The following is a 22,587-nucleotide window of genomic DNA, read 5'->3' on the forward strand; positions in this document are numbered from 1 at the left end:
AAGAATGTATTTATAGCCGGCACTAGATTGTTGAAAAGGACCCGTACAATCTAAATGTACCGTATGGAAAGGTATAGGAGTTTTTTTCTATTGGGTATAACATGCCTTGTTTGGGCCCTGTATGTGATTTACGCTCTGTGCAAACTAAACAATGAGAAAGATACTTTTTAATAAAACTTGTTAGTCCTGGAAACCAAAAAGACTCAGAAAGTTTTTGAAAGGTTTTATCATAACCTACATGACAATTTTCATCGTGAAATAAACGTAAAATGCTTAATCTGCTGCCTTTGGGAACATACAACCTTGCCCTACCATCGGAGTTAGTTTTGTAGTATAATAAATTATTTTTAACTAAGTATTGGTTAGTATCCAATTCGCCCGCCTGTACTTTTTCAATCAATGACTGAGTTTCATCATCCTTTTGTTGTGCGATTTCTAACCATGAGTTAGTTGGTATTAATACATTAATGATCTCCTTAGATTCTGGATTGAAAATCTCAGTTGTTGATGTAGATAATTTAAGTCGGAACCCCGTAACCTTATCTGATCCTATCGTACCAATTACTACTAAAAAAGAACCTAAATTATCTACATAAACAAGTAAAAATTTAAGATGTCGTACAGCTTTAGTTATGGCTCTTTGAAAGACAGTTGGGCCATTGCAAATTCCAAAAGGCATTTTCACAAATTCGAAATGCCCATCTGGCGTGACAAATCCAGTATATTTAACAGAGTCTGGTGCAATAGGTATTTGGTAGAACCCGTTTTTCATATCGATTGAAATAAAATATTTTGATTTACCTAGCTTATCTATCTGATCCTCGATAAGGGGCAAAGGAAATCTTTCTCTTTCAATTATTTTATTTAGGGCTCTATAATCTACGCACATTCTATCATTTCCGTCCTTTTTTTTCACTAATAATATGGGACTCGCATAGTCCGATGTACTCTCCTGAATTATATTGTTATTTAACAAATCCTTTATTATTTCTTTAACCTTTTCTCGTTCCACTGCAGCTAACCGATACGGGCGGTAATTGATTACTTCATCTTTTTTTAATCTAATTTTTAATTCTCCCGTTCTGACGGTACTCAAATTACCGTTAGACGGTATAATGGACGGGTATTTCGTAAAAATTTTTAAAACACTTTCCCTTAGATTAGAATCAAGATGTTGGATCCTATCAGATAATTGGGATAAACTGTTATTACCGCATTGATATTCTAGTAAATTAACTTCTTGTTGAATTACACGAATCTCTGTATTTCGAATTAATCTACTTCCATTTGAATCTGTAACAATGGCTACGTCCGGATGTAACACCGCATTGCGCCCTATTATACAATCATATTTGAAATCATTATTTTTTACGACGTAAATATCTAACTCGAGACAAATTTCCTCAAATTTAACAGGAACTGTTATTTTCCCCTCTACGTTTATTTTTCCGTTACCTATACCATCAATAGTAAAAAAACAAGGCGATATATTACAATCAAGGCACTTGGCAATTGAATATTTAATGATACTACAACTAGCCCCCGTGTCAAGTAAACAGTTAATCGTGTAGTTATTGATCGTAATCTCAGTTAATTGTCATAGTTGTTTAGCAGCAGTTTCCTTATCGATCCGTTTTTTGTGAAAGCAAAAATCAATGGAATGACCCTCCTTGCTACAAAATACACAGTAAAGATTTTTAGTCTTTTTTACAACTTCTTTACCGTCCGAAGAAGAAGAAAGATTTTTATTTCCTTGTAAACATTGAGAGGAAATATGGCCTAATTTTCCACAAGAAAAACAAGTACGGTCCTTATCAGTTTTAACTCGCTTTGGAATACTAGGCCCGGCACTATTATCGGCATTATTTTCTAATGGGCGTTTTCTTGTTTGTTTCGAAAATGTAGAAAACAAAGTTATTAATTCCGACGTGTTAGTAACGGAAGTATTATGGCAAGTTATTTTAATATTTGGTTCCCGAATTCCCCCACACACAAGCTCAATTAATTGATTTTCAGAAAAATTAATCTTACAACTCTGTAAAAGTCTTAACTTTTCTCTTGCATAATCACAATACGAATCACTTGAATCCGACGAATACAATACAGCCTTTGATAATTTTTCCGAAAGATTTTTCTTTTCAGGATATAATGCAATAATATCTTTGCTAAAATTCTCCCAATTTCTACCTTGTTCGGGCTCCCATGACTCAAACCAAGATAAAGCAGACCCTCGGAGGGCCTTACCTGCTTTAGCTGCTTTTTGAATACTGCTCCATCCAAGCTCGGTGCCGAGTAACTCGATGCTTTTGCACCAGGTCTCAGCCCCGTTGTCGCTTTTCTCAGGATCAAAAATAGGCAGCGCGATGTCATCGCTGCGTTGATTGGATGTTAACGAGTCACGTATACTCTTCAAGATTTCTTGCAGCTGCTCGTGGTTGAGATTCATTGTCCCTCGTTTTTTCAAGACCTGTGTAACAAAAATGCTATTAGGTTTCCATTGCCATAAATAATTCGTATCCCACTTCTGATATTAAAAAATTTCAGGTAGAGCTACAATTTATAAGGTACTTTAATAGTTATTATGTAATTTATTTTAGTCTACCAATCCACATTGGGCCAGCGTGGCAGACTAGGGCCTAAACCTTCTCACTCTGAGAAGTGACCCGTGCTCAGTAGTGAGCCGACAAATGGTTGATCATGACGATGAATAAGCTACGAACTTTTATTTACTTAGGCAGATAAAGAACTACATTTCTATATTTAGAAATCACAAGTATTAAAGCAAAGAAATAAAACCCTAGTGTACTAACTTTAATTAGATGCTATTTGAGAGTAAATAATTTAATTATTTTAGGCAAAACTAGCAAAGAGAAGGAATGAAACGATGTACAAAATTAACACTCTTTATATTTTTCAATGATTCATTGGATTGGTTTATCAACGAGTTAAAATGGGTACACAACAATTACACAGTTAAGATGAGTTTCCACGGAAATTATTAGGTACATTATTAGGTATACATAACACAATTTATAACAATCAAATACAGAGAGATACAGTAAGAATACTTATCTTTATTCGAGGAGGCTCGTTGCACAAAAACTAACTACTCTCACCCCAACAGTGGTTTATATAGGTTACTATCTTTCTTTGTTCCCTCTACATTTTCCTTATACCAAGCTGACAACATAACACAATATTCTGTTCATAGTAAACAATTAGGCTGAATTACTAACAATTATATGTTTCCAGGCACTAGTTAACATTAATATTAATAATTGAAACCATTATCAAGTTAATACAATATTTAGTTTAAAGTTATTTATCAAAAGTACACACAAGTCATAAGTCAATTGAGGTATTTTAATTCACAATTATAGTACAGCATTACACAAAATTATTCTTAAAGATCATAAGATATTATTCTAATAATTAACAAATAGTTTTCTCTATTTAAAACATTATTATAATTTAATTAAGTAGCAATGACGTGTAACTTGAAAGTTTCTGTCGGAACTCTATAATAGTCAACTGTTCTATTCTTGAATCACATTATTTTCTTGAAACATAAATTAACTACACATTACATCACAAAATTAATAATTATTTATTCTAATAATGTCTACACTTTTCTCTGTTTTTCAATTATACATATTTTAGTAACAAAAATAAAAGAGTATAGCTAATCTTGATAATCAGCCTATTACCATCATAATAAGTACGAATACAAGATAAACAAGTGTTGCCACCCCTTTTTACAATTATTGCTACCTAATTTAATAGTAAACAGTGTTTACATACTTCAATAATTAACTATTCCTCATAAATCACAGAATAAATTTCTTATTTTAAAATAATAATCTATCACGCGCATCATCTATAATATAATAATATCAAACATAGTTAAAAACATACGGGCTTTCAAATAAGAGAAAACCTAATCAAATCGACAAATCCGTTTGAGCGCTACGATGCCACAAACAGACTCATAGAGATACAGACACACATCAAACTTTTTACACCCCTCTGATTGTTGGAGGTTTAAAAATACATAAAAAAGTTATGAAGAATTTCTCCGATAAAATGTTCGGTCTTGTCTCAAGAAGGTAAGCTTAAAGAGCTTCATAGTCATTAGAGAGAATATTATTACTCCTCGCTGGGAGCAAATTGAAGTTCGTTTATAACTTTATGGTATTACTTGAGCTGTCGGACGAAGCTATAAATTTTATGAGCTCACTAGAAATATTGACATCCAATTGACGAAGGTGGCCAATTTCTGAGCAACCTGAAATTGGTTTACTAATTTTACCATACACTTCATTATCACAGACTATCTAAGAGCTTATTCAAATACCAATTAAGATGTTATAAAAATATGTGTAACTAAATCCTATAAATATGAGTCCTATAAAGCACTTGAACTGTCTATACTTAGAGGGTATAAACATACAAGTGTAAATTAAAAATTTATAACACCCCCGACAAGTGAAGGTAACTAGAAAATAGCTGATAACTTTCAAACGGCTGAACCGATTTTCTTGAATTATAGCTAAGAACACTCTCAATCAATCTACCTTTCAAACAAAAAAACTAAATTAAAATTGGTTCATTAGTTTAGCAGCTACGATGCCACAGACAGATACACAGATACACATCAAACTTATAACACCCCTCTTTTTGGGGTTAAAAATATGGGGTTGAAATTTGTCCACGCGGATGTAGTTGCGGATAATGTAAGCTAGCTGTTTATGAGTTATGACCATTCCATAGTTTCGACTCATGCAAATGTCTCCAAAACTAGTTGCAAGTGAGTCCTGAATATATGAGAAATTCTGAGGCACTAAGACCGTGTTTCGTGGAGCAGTTTATGCATATCAGTTGCATCGTTGAACTTTAGCTGGTGTGTGAAATGCATGCCTTGGAGAAACATATCAAATGTTAAAAGGTCTTCACTAAGGTTAGGTATACTGTATATATTCATAGTAACTACAGACTAGCTGATGCTCACGACTTCGTCCGCGTGGATTTAGGTTTTGAAAAATCCTGTGGGAACTCTTTAATTTTCCGGAATAAAAGTAGCCTATGTCACTCTCCAGGTCCTAGACCTGTGCGAAAAATCCTGCCAATCCGTTGCTCAGTTCGACGTGATTGAAGGAAAAACCGACAAACCAACAACCCAACAATCCTGCAAACCAATAACACGGAGGCCGACATTGGCTACTTTTCGTCCCGGAAAAACAAAGAGTTCCCACATTTTTAAAAACCTAAATCCACGCAGATGAAGTCATAAAAATCATCTATTATAATAATAAAATGATTTATTTTCGTACGATCTGTATTCGAGTTAGTTATGTGAACAGTTTTCCTCTACACTACAAAATCTAACAGCGATCACGCTGTAGTCCGACCAATTGCATTTTCGCGCGAGAATAAATCCGCACTAAATTTCGCCCAAATTGCATCAAATCACATACCTATGTATTAAATGAAATAATTAAAGTTTATTTATTTACTTCATATAATCTGTGATAAAACTACATATTCGTCAATTGTGCAGTGAGCTTATACAAATATGCTTCCGTATGATGTGCAAAAAATTCTAATGGTTTTATTTTTATCGGACTGCACTAGACAAAGAATAATATTTTTAGGGTGTATGAATCATAATATATAAGACTTAAGTAAACCATACGTACCAATATTTTAATTGAATCGGATTAAACAGTTTCGCTTTAAAGAGTCGCATTAAGAGAATTAACTTAAAACAGTACGTCATTGCCATTATTTTCATTACTGTTATAAAATTGTCTGGCTATTTTATTTTATACTAAAACCAATAGTTAAAAATCTTACATCTTGTAAGATTTTTAATCTAAAATGTATCTCTCTCACTCTCTACTCTCTGCACTCATTTTTGGATTCATATCTAAAATCAGATAGAGTGCAAGTTTATTTTGATACTAACACTTTCCAATTTACTTTTGATAGTCCTCAGTGAAGCATGGGCTTAAAGACGTAGCTGTAACGAATTATGGCTGTCTTCTTCCCTCCTACCAGTAAAACCATGAACAATGTTTTCAGCTTTTTCCCGCAAGGAATGACAGTTTCAGAAGTGCAGGAAAAGCTTTCAGTCCGCACTCGGGCGGCACGGAGGGTGGATGTGCGTATTCGATCAGTTAATGTCGCGAAATATTTAAAAACATCGTTCGCGTGTGCGCAAATTTATTTTTCATACAAAAATGAACGCCATCGCCACGAGTATTTTATTCAGCTGGAATTAAAAAGTTACCACCGGACCGAAATCCATTAATAATCTAATCCTGTTTGTTAACGCTAATGTGCGATCATAAGTGTATATAATATTATGTAGCATGATGGACATAAGAATTAACTTTTGTACTTCAATTCTTTGAACCCCACAGTGCGTTTGCTACCAATTATATCTCTCTACAACTCTTTTACGTACCTTTTAACATTAAACCTATTGGGCCAATCAAGTGACTTACTTTGAAACTTAATTTAAAACTGATATCAAACAAAACTTCATATCACTATACTTATTATCCCTTTATATGCTTTACGTGTATACAAGACCTGGTTGGTGCGTGGACCAAGTTTGGATGAATTGTACATATTAGTTATTTTAAAGTGTGTAAATAATCATGTAGTTAAAATAAGTGTATAGTGTATATATAGCAGACATATCCTTGAGACTTGAAAAGAAACAACAACAACGAAAATTTATTGATTTCGATTCGTAATATCAGGTAAGATTGCTTCAGTCATAAATTATTTGTACTTGATAGACTAGCTGTTTGTACTTTGTACCATTGTATACTTATGACTTCCTCGTATATCGATTTGAACTTTTCATAAAGTTCAAGGGCTGCTGTATTTTTTCTGGAGTTTTAGAACTTTTAGATTACAACTTAGCAAATGGTGTTCAAATACAATTAATTTCAAAGAACACAAGAACAAAGTGTCTTTCAATGAAAACTAACTGTAAACTAAGATAAGTTAATGGACCGATTCTTAGATATAAGTACTTTTATAAGTTTAGGTTAATATAATATTGCTTATTGGCGCTATTCGTAGGCTAGATTGTAATGTTAGTAAAGTACTGTCGTCAGCACTTTATGATATTAAAAAAAATACAATTAAGATTTCAGCGTTCATAAAAAACTTAGGTTTATATTTTCAACACTTCCATACAGAACTCGCTCTACAAAGGAAATGAATAATGCATATAAACTATATAATGCCAAAATCCAGAAAGCTTCGGTCTGGATACGGGTGCAGTTATGTTAAGAATAGTTGTTTGCCGAACGGAACATAGCAATTTCCGATATTCGGATCCGATCAACGCCGGTTCCCGTTTCCTAGGCTGTTTTCAGGATGGAGTGATTTTGTAGATTGGCCCCCTTGAGTATGTTCCTTTACATTGTAAAAAATGGATATGGTTACTATGTATTGGTTACATAGTTACCTGATACTTAATAATGAAATCGATTGACCGACTAACCTTTAAAAATTTATGGGATGAAAAGAACTGTTTTGGCAACCACGGAAGTAGGATATCCGATCTGAGCAAAAGTGATTAAACAATGGCGGTGATAGCCGTCCGTAGTGGTTAAAAGGTCGGCCTTCTGTTCGAGAAGTCAGGGGTTCGATTCCAGGCCCTCTAACTCACCTCTAACTATTTTCTAAGCAGTCAAATATCACTTGCTTTAACGGTGAAGAAAAATATCTTGAGGAAACCTGCACGCCTGACAGTTCTCTATGATGTTTGCAAAATTGTGAAGTCTGATAATCCACACTGGGGTAGTGTAGCCTAACGCCTAAATCCTTCTCATTCTGAAAGGAGATCCATTAGTGGGCAGTAGTGGGCCAGCGCTTTCTATTGTGGAAAAGTGACAAAAAAAATTACTTACTCTTTTGCTCCTTATATTTCAAGTTACTCAAACTCTACCAATTATAAGACCAGTCAAGTGTGAGTTGCACTCGCACACGAAAGGTTCCGTACCGTCGCGTCGCATCGTACAAAAATAACACTTTGAAATTTTTTCTTCGTGGCAACCATTTTCAGCGCTCTTCAGCGCTCTTACCTATTACGGTTGATGAGACACAACCTGCTCATAGACAGACGGACGGACAGCGGAGGCTAACTTATAGGGTCCCGTAGGCATCCTTTGAGTAAGGAACGCTGAAAAGTTAATTGCGCAATCCAGAAATCAGTACGAGAATGAGTATGCTATAAATAAATTGTAACTCACATGTCCGCACGCACACATGCCGTGTTCTATACTAAGAAAATAAAAACTACTTGAAAAGGTTATTATTACTGGACATGAATCATAACTATTTCGTATAAGTCCAAAGATTTCATTATAACTAAGTATAAATATCTACTTGAAGTACTTACTTACTAAATTGTGGTCTGTATAAGGACACGTTTAATATGAGCTAAGCTTGCTAAGATAAAAGCTTTTCTTAAATACACGCGGACAAAGTCGCGGGCTTAATCTAGTAAGCAGATTATGGAGCTTTAACAACGTTTATAAGAAGTGCTCACATTTCACCATGTTCCATTAATACTATAATTACATTAATTAATTTAGGTAGGTAATATATCGCGTTCATTGACCTCATTTCGTGTAACGAAGACAAATTGGACGTGAAATGTCGGGACTACGAACATGATGGTAAGCGGTTGTCCCTTGCCCTAGTAGGCATACGGAAGGAACGTGATGAATGGTCTGTTACTCGAAGTATTCGAATTTTCTTTATCACTTAGCTACTTACTAAGTATGTATAGAAACTTGGTAAAAAAGGAGATCTAACCAAGTTAATCATATGTATTACAACTGTACGACTTTATTTCTATAGTTTGACCAAAAGTTGGTCTAAATATATAAATCCATAGTAATATTATGAATGCGAAAGTGTGTCTGTCTATCTGTCTGCTACCTTTTCACGGCCCAACAGTTTAACTGATTCTCACGTGGTATACAGAGTTAGCTTATGTACCGGGGACGGACTTAGGCTACTTTTTATCCCGGAAAATCAAAGAGTTCCCACGGGATTCCTAAAGACCCATCCGCTCAACCGATCTGTATGAAATTTGGTACCGAGGTAGCTTGTGTCCATGTTATTGACATAGACTTTAACTTTTTATCCCGGAAAACTAAACAGTTCCCACGGGATCTTTAAAAACCTACATCCACGCGGACGAAGTCGCGGGCATCCTCTAATAGAGAATAAACCAACTAATGGACATGTGGTCTTGTTACAACAGTGCAAATTAGTTGATTGCACTATGTACCTAACTAATGCTGGCCCATCCAGTTACCGAACTGGCCGAGGTCCGAATTTAGCCTTCAAGCTGATACCCTTCTCGGGCAGCAAGAGATTCAAAAGAACTTACTTGTAAAAGTCTGATTGAATAAAATTATTTTGAATTTGAATTTAAGCAGGCGGTTCTGTATGGCTAGTATAAGATTTCACAGTTTTTAAAATACTAAACTCGAAAACGAGTTTTTTCATACATCTACAGCCAGCGACACAGGCGGAAACATTACGAACTAAAGTTGATCGAGCAAATGCGAGTATATCTTTTATTTTACCATACCAAATACCACATTAATACGTCACCATCGAGAATGGCAGCCGTTTTCGTCGACACGAATACCAATACCACATCAATACCAGCAAATCCGAACCACGAGTTCATCGTTTGACACCAATTTGACACGCTAAAACTAGTAAATGACGTCATTTTCACGTAAGTTTACGAGTCGGTGGTCGAATTGTAACTCACCAAAAAATACTCAGTGAGAGAAGCTTGAGAGCAGTGATAAATAAACAAAATGATGAAATTTTATAAGTCCCTGGGCCTTAATTTGCCCACGGGAGGCGAGGATAATGATCAAGCAGACTGTGAAAGCTAACCGTCGTGGTTGTGTAACTAAATTTGACTCAGCGGCGTTATTTGTGATGTACATAGTGCATCCGTCAAAGAAAAGTTCTAACATAGCCCAAACCACCAGCAAGTTGAAGTGGCAATGAACAATCCATGCCTGTCGTATTGGGCGGAGATTGGGTACAAGCACAGCGTACCTCAGGAACCTACCTAAGTGTAGTGTGGGATACCGTGTCATTGACTGGCGATATTACAGAGTAACGTTAAGTGACTGGATGAGGGCACAGGAAGCCTCAAGGCTGGGTGTGGTGAACCTCTTTGAAAAACCCTACATTTAGAAGTACCTACCTACCTAGACGACAGACGTCCGTAGACTGAAATGATAAAAGTGCATCTCGAACGATCCATTTTGTGCAGCGATAGCCATCGGCTCGCAGAATGCATTTAATAATGCTAAATGATAAATGCTAATGGTAGAATAATTGTAATGTTAGAAGATCGACCACAAAGAGTACCTACCATATCACCCTCACCATTGAGGCTAAGTTAAGAAAGTCTATGCACAATAGGTAGGTACGCTACCTACCTATATCTACATAATATTATTCTAAGCCTTATAGTAGGTACATAATACGTGTGACTCCAAGTATAAGCAGGTAGGTACTTAGGTGTTACTCTGTTTTTTCAATTCCTGAGTGATAGATTCATTAGTACTTGTCTCTTTATCAGAATATTTAGTTCTATTCTATTTAAATTTCTTCATTGCAGTTGTTTTTACCATCATTTACTTACCTGGAACATTTTGCCATGATTGGATTCACTTATAGAAAGTAGGTACTACCTATCATAAAATTAATCTATTAAAATTCCACCAGAATAGTTACCTAGGTAGGTACTTGTGCAAAGCCATAGTGAGTTGGCTTGTTGCACAGCTGGGTAGTTGTTTAAAAGTATTCACCTAGGTAGGTACCTAAACACTCAGTACATGTTCTTCAAACTTATTACCTCACAGAGGTGAAGTAGGTAGGTATACTTATACAATTGCAAACAGTACCTATAACACCTACCATTCCTTGCATTCATTGATGATGAGCCACGCCAGCTTGCATCCACTCAGACAAGCAAGTACCTACCTACCTAACATGGCATAAGCGTAGCATAAGTTAGTGAAATGTTGTGTTAAATGAACCTCCCTATGTAATTTTATGTAGCTTATATTAAATATTTTCTGAATCAATTTTTTTTTTCAGGTTGCAGATCACCAGTATTATTACCAGATTATGATGCCTGCCTCCCTGATCCCAAGTACCTACCTAACTCAATTCAAGACTAACCCGAGGTCATCAATCTTGTAGAATACCTATACATATATTAAGAACTGTTTATGTAGGTGCTTAAATACATCTTATGTAATTTAATTATACAGGTGTATGGTACCTACTTATGCACCTATTGGTGCCTAATACCTAGGTATCTAAAAGTATCTAGGTATTAATATTATTTCAGGTGTGAGGTATAGATCTTGAAGTAATAGTCATTAAATCTTTATTGTTTTAATTTGTTTTATTTCATTTTAAAAATAAAAGTTCTTAGGGTTTAGATAAGTAACCATTTGCATAGTTAAAAGGTATCCTGGAATTTGCCTGCCTGGATAGCCTGAAATCTATGTTCAAAACTAAATTAAAGCGACAGGTTTCAATGCTATTTCTTTTGTAATGCTCCCTGCACTACGGAAAAGGACAGCACTAGATTTAGAACCTGTCATTCTAGTTTAAAGATAGCGTCTCACCCCAAGTCCCAACTGCTTGTGAAAGTCTCATCTAAATTGGTTCTGTCAATTCAAAGATTAGCACACCAAATTGATTACTTATAGCTTAACGATTACTACAGTAACATACAGACTTAAATTTTGTTTATTTGTATGGCTCAATATTTTGAAACATGCCGCCTCGATAGGACGTAAGTGGGGGTGGGATGGGCAAGAGGGAGAGGAGGGTAAGTCAATCCCTCTCCTTCCCAGATGGATTATTTTATTGAATTTTTTAATTTTGATAAAATTGATATTGGTAAAACTTTTACCCTCGATAGGGTGAGGAGAAAAGGGGAAGGTCATTCAAGAAGTGGTTATAAAAAAATAACAATGAAGACTGGCATGCCTGCCACAGCTCTCTAACCTAACCAATAACTCATTCAGTATATCAAATCTTTGAAATGAGCAACCGTCGAGTTTCTTGCTGGTTCTAGCTATAAAAAACAATTTATTTAATTTTAAATTTTTATATTATTACAAAATTATACAGGAGTGTTACTGCACTGACAGCTTATGGGAGCTTATTCTGTAGAATGTAGTCTTAATGCAGGAACACCACAATGCAATCTTCTAGCAAAGTGGATTAGGCACTAATCCACAGGCTTTCAAGCTCAGGTTTCACTGAAAAAGGAATTATTGATCTTTAATTTTCTAAATTGCTAATTAGACAATTAGGTAATATTCTTCTTATTTTACTATTTATCTACTAAGATAGATAGTAGTCTTAGTGTTATTTATAATATTTAATAACTACATGATGCCCTTTTAAGTTTTAAAAATCCAGTGCTAACTCTTTGATTTCCAGGATACCTAGTCTGATGTAGTCCAGTATGACACCAAATACTCCATACCAAATAAATGATAATAATGACAACTTAATTTGCACGGATTTATCCAATAGGAACTGTTTTATTTTCTGTAATAAAACATCAGCAATGTCCATCTCCGCGAAGAAGATCCGCCATACAAGAACTTTGTACCTTTCGTCAAAATTGGTTGAACAGGTGGGCTGTAAAAAGCTAGCAGACAGACAAACAGATACACTTTATTCTGACATACAGCTTAAACTCAATGTCCTGATTCTGCATATTTGTAAGTTACTAAGCATAAATATTTAAAAATTTATAACAGCCCTGACAAGTGAAGGTTACAAGTAACTAGAAAAGAGCTAATAAGTTTCAATTGGCTGAATATAACTAGTTATTTAAGTAGGTACAAAATAATAATGAAGTTATGATTTCACTATAGGTGGCTAGATACTCTTGAAACCTGACCACTTGCTTGCCTAATTCAAATCAAGGTATGTAGATAGTTATATCTCTAGTCTTTTCTAGTTACTGTAACCTTTACTTGTCGGGGGTGTTATAAATTTTTAATTTGCACTTGTGATTTCTCTATAGGTTGGGTCACTACTCACTTCCCTTATCCAAAACAAGAGATTGGTATGTAGATAGTTATATGTACCTATTAAGTACATACTAATCTAGTTACTAAGTGCTATTATTCTAAAAAAAACCTATGTAGACGTGATATCAAGAGAGTAAACGTACATAATATAAAGCTGACATACGATATTATTACTCATTGCATTTTATTTAAATAGTACCTACACACCTAAATACAATATATATTATAATCACTAGTTCTTGAATACCTTTAAATGAACTTCTGTATATTAAAATCCTTTCATTCAGTTTGTTTTTATTTATTTTCACTTTAACAGACAACAGAACGGTAACTTTTTTTAATCTGACGAAAATTTGGCTTTGGATACCAGTGTTTTAGTGATTTCAGAGTGAATATAGATGAATTACCATAGACAAACATACCATAGAGTGTGGCGGTGGGTGTCGCTTGACTGTCACTGTCACGCTGTTAATCATCTGTCAATAGCGTCAAAAAACGAAATAATATAATATGCCAAATTAGACAAAATGGCAGCGTATATCTGTCCCACTTTTTTGTGAATGTGTAAGTGAGACAAAAGTTGGACCTACGTTTCCACATGTTAGTATCGTCGTTCTGTCGAAAACTGTCCGTTTGGACTAGCTCGTACTATGAAATAATACGTTAACCTTGGCAGTCGGGAGTAGTCGATACTATTAACCATGTATGCGGTGTTCAATGTTGTACTAACGGTACTGATAACTATATCTATCGCACGAGACTCGTGCGTAGAGACGCGCGTGAACCCGTTGACGTAACTGCACGCATTACGCTACGTGAACGTTCACGCCACGTAAGCGGTATGCCATGTTTCATACAGTTCCATACATTACAACGCAATGGTACGTGCTACGTCTACGCTTACGCAGCCTTTGTGAATGAGCTCTAAGTATGGAAGGATTTTGGGCACTTTGGGCGGCGCATTTTTTCTAAGGAAACACATGGCATTATGTCATTAATTAAAAAAATCACAAAATGTAGTAATTAGGAATACGACGCGATGCTGCAAGAAAAGGGAAATGCAGGGTTTAATTTATAAATTAACTAGCGACCCGCCCCGGCTTCGCACGGGTGGACATTTATTTTTTCTATTTTCCGGGATAAAATATAGCCTATACGGATTCGGAAGAATCCCTCTAAGTAATGGTAAAAGAAATTTTGAAATCGGTCCAGTAGTTTTTGAGCCTATTCAATACAAACATACAAAAATACAAAGGTTTTCTCTTTATAATATTAGTATAGAAAAGTGGCAAGGTGAAATTTAATTTTCCATTTTCGAAATGCGTTTACTTTATATTTTGTTAAAAATATCGTTAGTATTTACGTAATGAATTCACAGTGCTTACATTCATATCACTACTGCAATAAAACCACGCAATGTAGCGCTGGATTGGATATTTGAACTGAAACCCTTTCTAATTAATGTGAGTGCAGTAAATTTTTTTTTTTATTTTTTTAAAGAATATTAGCCATGCTAATCATTACTAATACTCCCTTTTCCCCTCCAATTAAGCGTAAAGCTTGTGCCAGGAGTGGCTACGACAATAGTGCAACGGTTGGGGTTTGAACCGCCGACCTTTCGGAATTCAGTCCACTCCTCAACCGTTGAGCTATCGAGGCTCGAATTATATCTTCTATCTTCATCTTGGAATATAACATATGGAGGAACAGAAAAATAGGATACACGCAAGCATATTATAATTTTGACATAAAAGATGCTTGTTCATAATTACGTGTATTATGTTTTAATAGGGATATTCTAATCGCATGCAAATTTACCTATGCAAGTACAATGCAAAATTGCTCCGATTAATCATAATTTCAATATATTCTGCATATTGAATCATGTGTTTCGACATTGATTGATTCATACTACTTCAACCGGGATGAAGTTATTATAAAAATGGCATGTCGTTACCGACCTATGCATTTATATACATACCTACTTAAATATTTTCTTACTAGAGGATGCCCGCAACTTCGTCCGCGTGGATTTAGGTTTTTAAAGATCCCGTGGGAAGTGTTTGATTTTTCGGGATAAAAAATTGCCTACAATTACAGGGACCCAAGCTACCTCGGTACCAAATTTCATACAAATCGATCAAGCGGATGAGTATTTAGGAATCCCGCGGGAACTATTTGTTTTTCCAGGATAAAAAGTAGCCTATGCCCTTCTCCGGAATGTATCCTAAGTCTGTACAAAATTTCATTAAAATCGGTTCAGCGGTTGAGCCGTGAAAGCGTAGCAGCCAGACAGACAGACACACTTTCGCATTTATAATATTAGTATGGATATCGAATTAGCATTTGAACACTACGGTACGGTAGCTCATGGGTTCATTACAGCACATTATTATTAGAAGGGTTACGAGTTCTAAATAGCTTCTACAATTAGCTTTACAAACGTGATGAGTGATAGCCAATTGACAGACATGTTTATCAAAAGGTCAAAGATCCGAATAAATTTTTGAAAATAAAACTTTGTAGCGAAACCTAAATCAAGAAAATTCAAGGTAGTATTGAGAATAAATGGAGCACACTGGAGCAACTTAGTGGTCTTTGCTTATATTAAAAACATAAAATTATGAGTGACTAGCTGATACCCGCGACTTCGTTCGCGTGGATGTAGGTTTTTTAAAATTCCCGTGGGAACTCTTTGATTTTCCGGGATAAAAAGTAGCCTATGTGCTAATCCAGGGTATAATCTATCTCCATTCTAAATTTCAGCCCAATCCGTCCAGTAGTTTTTGCGTGAAGGAGTAACAAACATACACACACACACACACACACACACACACACATACAAACTTTCTCCTTTATAATATTATAGTGTGATTAGCTGATACCTGTCACTTCTTCCACGTAGCTAGGTTTTTAAAATCTCGTGAGAAATCTACTATTGCATACCGTTTCCATGATGCAAGCTTATCTTTGCTCTTTCTTCGAATCGGTTCAGTGATTGAGTTGTGAAAATGTAACAGATAGGCAGACACACTCACCCAATCACAACTATTTGAGCCTCGATAGCTCAACGGTTAAAAGAGCGGACTGAAACTCGAAAGGTCGCCGGTTCAAACCCCTCCCGTTGCACTATTGTCGTACCTACTCCTAGTACGAGCTTTATGCTTAATTGGAGGGGAAAAGGGAATATTAATCAGCATAATAAACTTGGCTAGTATTCTTATTAAAAACAAATTAGTTATCACGAATACCGAATTGTACTGAGCTAGTATCGAGAATATACGAACCAGGACAGATAGTGATAGCAACAATAATATCATATTTAGGTAATCGACGGGGATCGTCGAATCATCTTCTCTTAAGACATTTTACTCCCTAATTGTGGGAGAATGATAGACGTTTATTTTACGCCAATGAGTGATATTCAGTAACGGCCCTTATCCAATTTGTCTATCCACATCATCGTATAGTAGAGTATGATTGATAGGTATAGATAGTTCGCAAAAAGATAACAGATGTCGGGTTTTAATTGACAGCGGAAATGTCTGAACGAAACGATGAAAGCTCGATTGATTCCCAGTGTAAAACGAAGAATTGCAAAAAAAAAATCATCTTCTAAAAGCTGTTGTTTTTAACCCCCGACCCAAAAAGAGGGGTGTTATAAGTTTGACGTGTGTATCTGTGTATCTGTCTGTGGCATCGTAGCTCCTAAACTGATTTTAATTTAGTTTTTTTTTTGTTTGAAAGGTGGCTTGATCGAGAGTGTTCTTAGCTATAATCCAAGAAACTCGGTTCAGCCGTTTGAAAGTTATCAGCTCTTTTCTAGTTACTGTAACCTTCACTTGTTGGGGGTGTTATAAATGTTTAATTTACACTTGTAAACCTTTTTAATATAGCTTTACACCCTCATATTTTTCTCATTGTGATGGACTTTTGCGCTTAGTTAATTAAATTCAGGGAACCTTGCAAATAAAAATTTTTGGTAACGAATTTTGTTTGTATGGCAATGGAATATTACCTAAGTGAATTGCAGATTTCGGCGTAATCCAGGCGCTGTCTGTCTACTTAAGCCGATTTATTAAGGCTCGCGCACATAGGGGCGAGCCACATCGCAACCCAATGCATGGCAATAATCTTCCTGCATCACTTTCATACATTTTGTATGAACTATCCTTCATTGAACCGCAGCGTATAATACCTACTATGCTTAGCAATATGTTGCAATGCAAATACCCCGCGGCTGGCTGTGGCTGCATTGTGCGCCAGCTTTCATAGACCTCCGGTTTTTAACTCCGTAATAGCATTGTATTCTGCGTAGTGATGCCTATCCAGGATTGGGTAAAAGTGCTACAAGCTTAAAATATTCTACTATCAAAACATCTGAGTTTCACTCCACTTGGTCCCTCATGACTAAAGGAATTGTGATCACCTCCCTGGCGAGTCAACATTTTGCGGTAAATGAATTCAAATTCAAATTCAAAATATTTTTATTCAATTAGACTTTTACAAGTTCTTTTGAATCGTCAAAGCATCTACCACTGGTTCGGAATGCCTTTCCTACCGAGAAGAACCAGCAAGAAACTCGGCGGTTGCTCTTTTCGAAGATTTGATGTCCTTCCATTGAGTCCCTTGTTTCAATTTTTACAGCATAATAAAAATTAATTGGTTATCCCAGAACGTCAATTTTCTTTCTTTGCGTGTCCGATTTTACACTACTCAATTTTCAGTCTTGAATAAGGCCTCAAACGATCAAGGTTCTGATGGAGTTTATACTATTATTGTGTGACTGTTGTAGCTACTATAAGTGCATAGTGTTGTTCCTTGCGAGCGTCGCCTGCAGTTGTGATTATACTGGCAACAACCACCCACCAGACCTCCAGAGTAGTAGCGTTGACCGGATCGCATGACCAGTTGGACTCGTTATATACAATATCATGATTGTACCATTATAATTAAGAAATACCCAAGCAAAAAGGATATACCTGTGGTTGTGTTATCACTCTTTCAAACAAGTGTAAATTAAAAATTTATAACACCCCCAACAAGCGAAGGTTACAGTAACTAGAAAAGAGCCGATAACTTTCAAACGGCTGAACCGATTTTCTTGGATTATAGCTAAGAATACTCTCGATCCAGCCACCTTTCAAACAAAAATACTAAATTAAAATCGGTTTATTAGTTTAGGAGCTACGATGCCACAGACAGATACACAGATACATAGAAACAGATACACACGTCAAACTTATAACATCCCCCTTTTTGGGTCGGAGGTTAATAAAATGAAAGTTCACAATATGTTATGAGAGAACAAACTCTGGTAGGTAATATAAGTACCTAAAACGTTTTAGGATTGTGAATATATATTTACATGCTACACATATTCGATAGAAGGCTTGTAATATAGTAAAGAGATTTTATGTTAAAAGGTTGACTCCTTTTATCTTTTTTTGAACATACAAAATAATTTTCTTTGATTAATCATATTGACTGTTACCAGATAAACCGATCTCCTTGGCTTAGTAGTGAGCGCTGTGGTCATATAAATCGGAGGTCCTGGATTTGACTCCTGATTGGGGATAACTTTGTAATTTATAATATCTAAATAAATTAGCGTTCTGATACTAAGCCACGTAGAACCCGATTAGGGGTAGGTATGGCATTTACCTAATTAGGTAAACTGCCGTACTTCTTTCAAATTCCCAAGTTAAGATCACTGCCATCGCAAATTGGAACATCACTTACCAGCCGGTGAGACTGACTGCCATCGAATAAAAATCTTCACCTAGCGCTCTCCAATTTGTACTTTTGATTTTATAAATGAGAAAGTGTGTCTGTCTGACTGTCAGCTAGCTTTTCACGGCTCATCCGTTCAACCGATTTTGATGAAATTTGGTTCGAGATAGCTTGCATCCCGGATAAGGACATAGGCTACTTTTATCCCGGAAAACTGACCAGTTCCCACGGGATAAAAAAAAATGAAATCTACGGGAGTGAAGCTGCGGGCATCTAGTAGGTAATATGATGTCGTCATATTAATTTGCCGTTTAATCATTTCCTAAAACCGCAACCTCTTTTCGGAGTGCTTCAATTAATTCTCTGCGCCTAACTCTCATTACTTATTCATATTCGAAATAGCGGAAAATATATTATGCATGTGAAACGTACAAAATATGAGTAGTTAAATCATGACGCTCTATCATTATGAACCATGCATGTATGCTTCGTGAATAGAAACGTAAAAGGTTTTGCTTAGCGACGACACTCCCCTCGTCCTTGGCATATTTTATCAAACTTTATTGAATTAAATGAATTTTTAGGGTTCCGTACCTCAATAGGAAAAACGGAACCCTTATAGGATCACTTTGTTGTCTGTCTGTCTGTTCGTCCGTCCATCCGTCGTGTCTGTCAAGAAACCTATAGAGTACTTCCCGTTGACCTAGAATCATGAAATTTAGCAGGTATGTAGCAGGTATTTAGCAGGTAGAAAACCGTGAATTTTTCTTTAAGTACATCATTTAAAAATAAAATAAAATATGTTTCAATTTTCAAAGTAAGATAACTATACCAAGTGGGGTATCATATGGAAGGGATTCCTGTTGGCATTCTTCCTGACTGCCAATTTTTTTAATGCAATTAAAATAAACAAACCTATGGCCAAAGCATTGAAATACAGTCTAATCCTATTTGGTATGATGAAGACAAATTGAGCGTGAAACGGCGAAACCATAAATGTGTTGGTAAGTGTTTGAACTTTGCCCCCTTGTGCAAGGTGTGAGTATACTATGTACAGTGATAAATAGACGGACTTACCCGAGGCACTTACATTACCCTAATGTGCCATTAACCAACAGAAGGTTGGGCAGAAGTATGGGAAAAGGAAAACCCTGGAATGTAAGATATACCACTGGCCACAAAGCTTGGGTCATTGTACCTGTCTACATTATGAAAATACATTATAACAGATATTTTGATGAAAATAAACTAGTAACGTCGGGCGCGAACCCAAAAGACCTAGGTTTGAATGGTGCCAGATCCGCAATATTTGATATGTATATATTTACAAATTGTTTAGAAACTTGTAAGAATTGTTTTGTATGAATAAATACTTATAAATGTTAAGCTACGGAATATTTTTAACTATCGACTAAGATAATGCCCACAACTTTGCACGCGTACGATACGATACGATACGATATTTAACATGTGATTCAAAAATTCCACGGGAACTCATTGATTTTCCGGAATAAAAAGTAGGCTATGTCCATCACCAAGATGCAATGTATCTCTGTAACAATATAGATGTTGTCTGTAACATCAACCGCGTGGATTTAGTTTTTAAAAATCCGAGGAAATTCTTTGATTTTCCGGGAGAAAAATTACTATATGTTCGTCCCCGGGATAGAATCTAACGTGGTATTAAATTTCGTCTTTGTTTAAATGATAGGCCGTGAAAACGTAGTAGACAGATAGACAGTAGACACGCTTTCATATAAGTACGGATTATGCTTAACGTGATTTCCAAGACACGAAGAAAAGTCAAAGATACCTCAAAAAACCGGCCAAGTGCGAGTTGGACTCGCGCACCGAGGTCCTAAAGGTAAAGTCCTTTCTTATGATACCCCACTTAGTATAATTATATTACTTTGAAAATTGAAACACATTTAAATTTTTTTTTCTGTGATGTAACCACAAATTCACGGTTTTCGGATTTATTCCTTTACTTGTGCTATAAGACCTACCTACCTGTCAAATTTCATGATTCTAGGTCAACGGTAAGTAGGTTTTCTTGACGGACACGACGGACGGACGGACGGACAGACAGACATACAAGAAAGTGATCCTATAATGATTCCGTTTTTCCTTTTAAGCTACGGAACCCTAAAAACGATCGTTCAGCCCGTCATTTTCGAGAATTTTCTCGATATTAGCTACTTTAACATTTTTTTTTTAGTATCATTAATAAACCCTTTTCACTTTACCATACAGAAAAGGTAAGATTTTTTACGAAGGTAACCCAAACTTTGGATCAATTTCCCTAAATTAGACCCATCTCTCGAGTCTCAAACTTTCTTTATGAAAAATCTTTCCTTTAGAGAGAGTTTTCTTTGAAATAAAGCATCATGATGTTTCTACATCGAAGGTTCGTATAGAAATCAGTTACTTATTGCTTTTTCTTAGGATTATTATGTATTGTAATAAAAAGCTGATAAATGAAAATTTTCTATAAAATATTTTCTATACATTTTAATAATACGTTGCCTTGGGTACTGGAGATGAGATATGATCTTTTGAAATATTTTTGTATATTTTGCTTGAGTTACTCAAAATACTTAGATACCTTATTTAGAGTTCCGTGGATACCGTAGAATAACTGATAGTAGTACCCGACAAAAGTTGACGCAAATAGAAGACAGGACATTTCACAAAAAAAAATTAAGTAACATATATTAAAAAACATGCAATCACACCAACAAATGCACACACACACATTAAACACATGTCACTCCCACTTACGCACATACATGATAGCTAACTACTATGCTTTTTATGTTTATTATTACTATAAACTTTACTTTTTATGTTTATTAGTATAATATTAAATATAGGTATTAGGTATATATATAAGTCTTTTTAAAAATTCCTTGCGACTTGGTACTATCCAACACTAGCACTTCTCCTCTCAGCAAAGGTTGCCTGGTAGAGATTGCTCCAAGCAATAAGGCCGCCTTTGCACACAATTGTTTTTTTTTTATGTTTTCTTCTTTCTGTGTTGTGATCCTTTACTAGTGTTCATCAATCTATCTATCTAATTTAATCACACATAGGTACACTACAAATGTACACGTTGTAGTTATAATATTTTCTGTTCAAGTATTCTGTTAAAATATTTTGGGTAACCTCTTGTGGCTTTATGCAATACCAAGATTAAAAAATTCCGAAAAATTACTTTCGTGAAACGCTGTTGATTACGAATAAACAAATAAAATAATTAAAGCGCATAAAATCCGCCATTTTGATTTTTTCCTTTGGAATAGAATAGATTTTTATTCAAATAGACTTTTACAAGTGCTTTTGAATCGTCAAATAATAATTTACCACTGGTTCGGAATGCCGCCGCATTCAGGTAAAAATAAAAGCTTTCGTCTGCGTTAGCTCTACGAAATCGTACAGAGCGTACGAGTAAAAAGCGTAAATTATTTCCGTAATACATATGAATTTAACAAGTGTAAATTAAAAAGTTATAACACCCCCGACAAGTGAAGGTTACAGTAACTAGAAAAGAGCTGATAACTTTCAAACGGCTGAACCGATTTTCTTGGATTATCGCTAAGAACACTCTCGATCAAGCCACCTTTCATACAAAAAAAACCAAATTAAAATCGGTTCATTCGTTTAGGAGCTACGATGCCACAGATAGATACACAGATACACACGTCAAACTTATAACACC

General features: G+C 35.5%; 1 protein-coding gene and 1 long non-coding RNA gene across 8 annotated transcripts in view; one reads left to right on the forward strand and one right to left on the reverse strand.

Moving 5' to 3' along the window:
* Positions 1 to 6,144: 6,144 nt before the first annotated feature.
* LOC123874584 (small conductance calcium-activated potassium channel protein) overlaps positions 6,145 to 22,587 on the forward strand; it is a 283,228-nt gene continuing 266,785 nt past the window's right edge. For all 7 annotated transcript variants that reach the window (XM_045920058.1, XM_045920059.1, XM_045920057.1 and 4 more), the window contains exon 1: positions 6,145 to 6,767. The gene's annotated coding sequence lies outside the window, so the exon portion shown is untranslated. The remainder of the gene's footprint in view (positions 6,768 to 22,587) is intronic.
* On the reverse strand, positions 11,826 to 13,432 carry LOC123874587. The gene is made up of 2 exons (XR_006797955.1): positions 13,384 to 13,432; positions 11,826 to 12,748 (listed from the first exon to the last, which is right to left on the reverse strand). It is a non-coding gene; the product is annotated as an uncharacterized LOC123874587 (long non-coding RNA).

Source organism: Maniola jurtina, chromosome 18 (genome assembly GCF_905333055.1).
Source record: "Maniola jurtina chromosome 18, ilManJurt1.1, whole genome shotgun sequence".
Classification (NCBI taxonomy): domain Eukaryota; kingdom Metazoa; phylum Arthropoda; class Insecta; order Lepidoptera; family Nymphalidae; genus Maniola; species Maniola jurtina.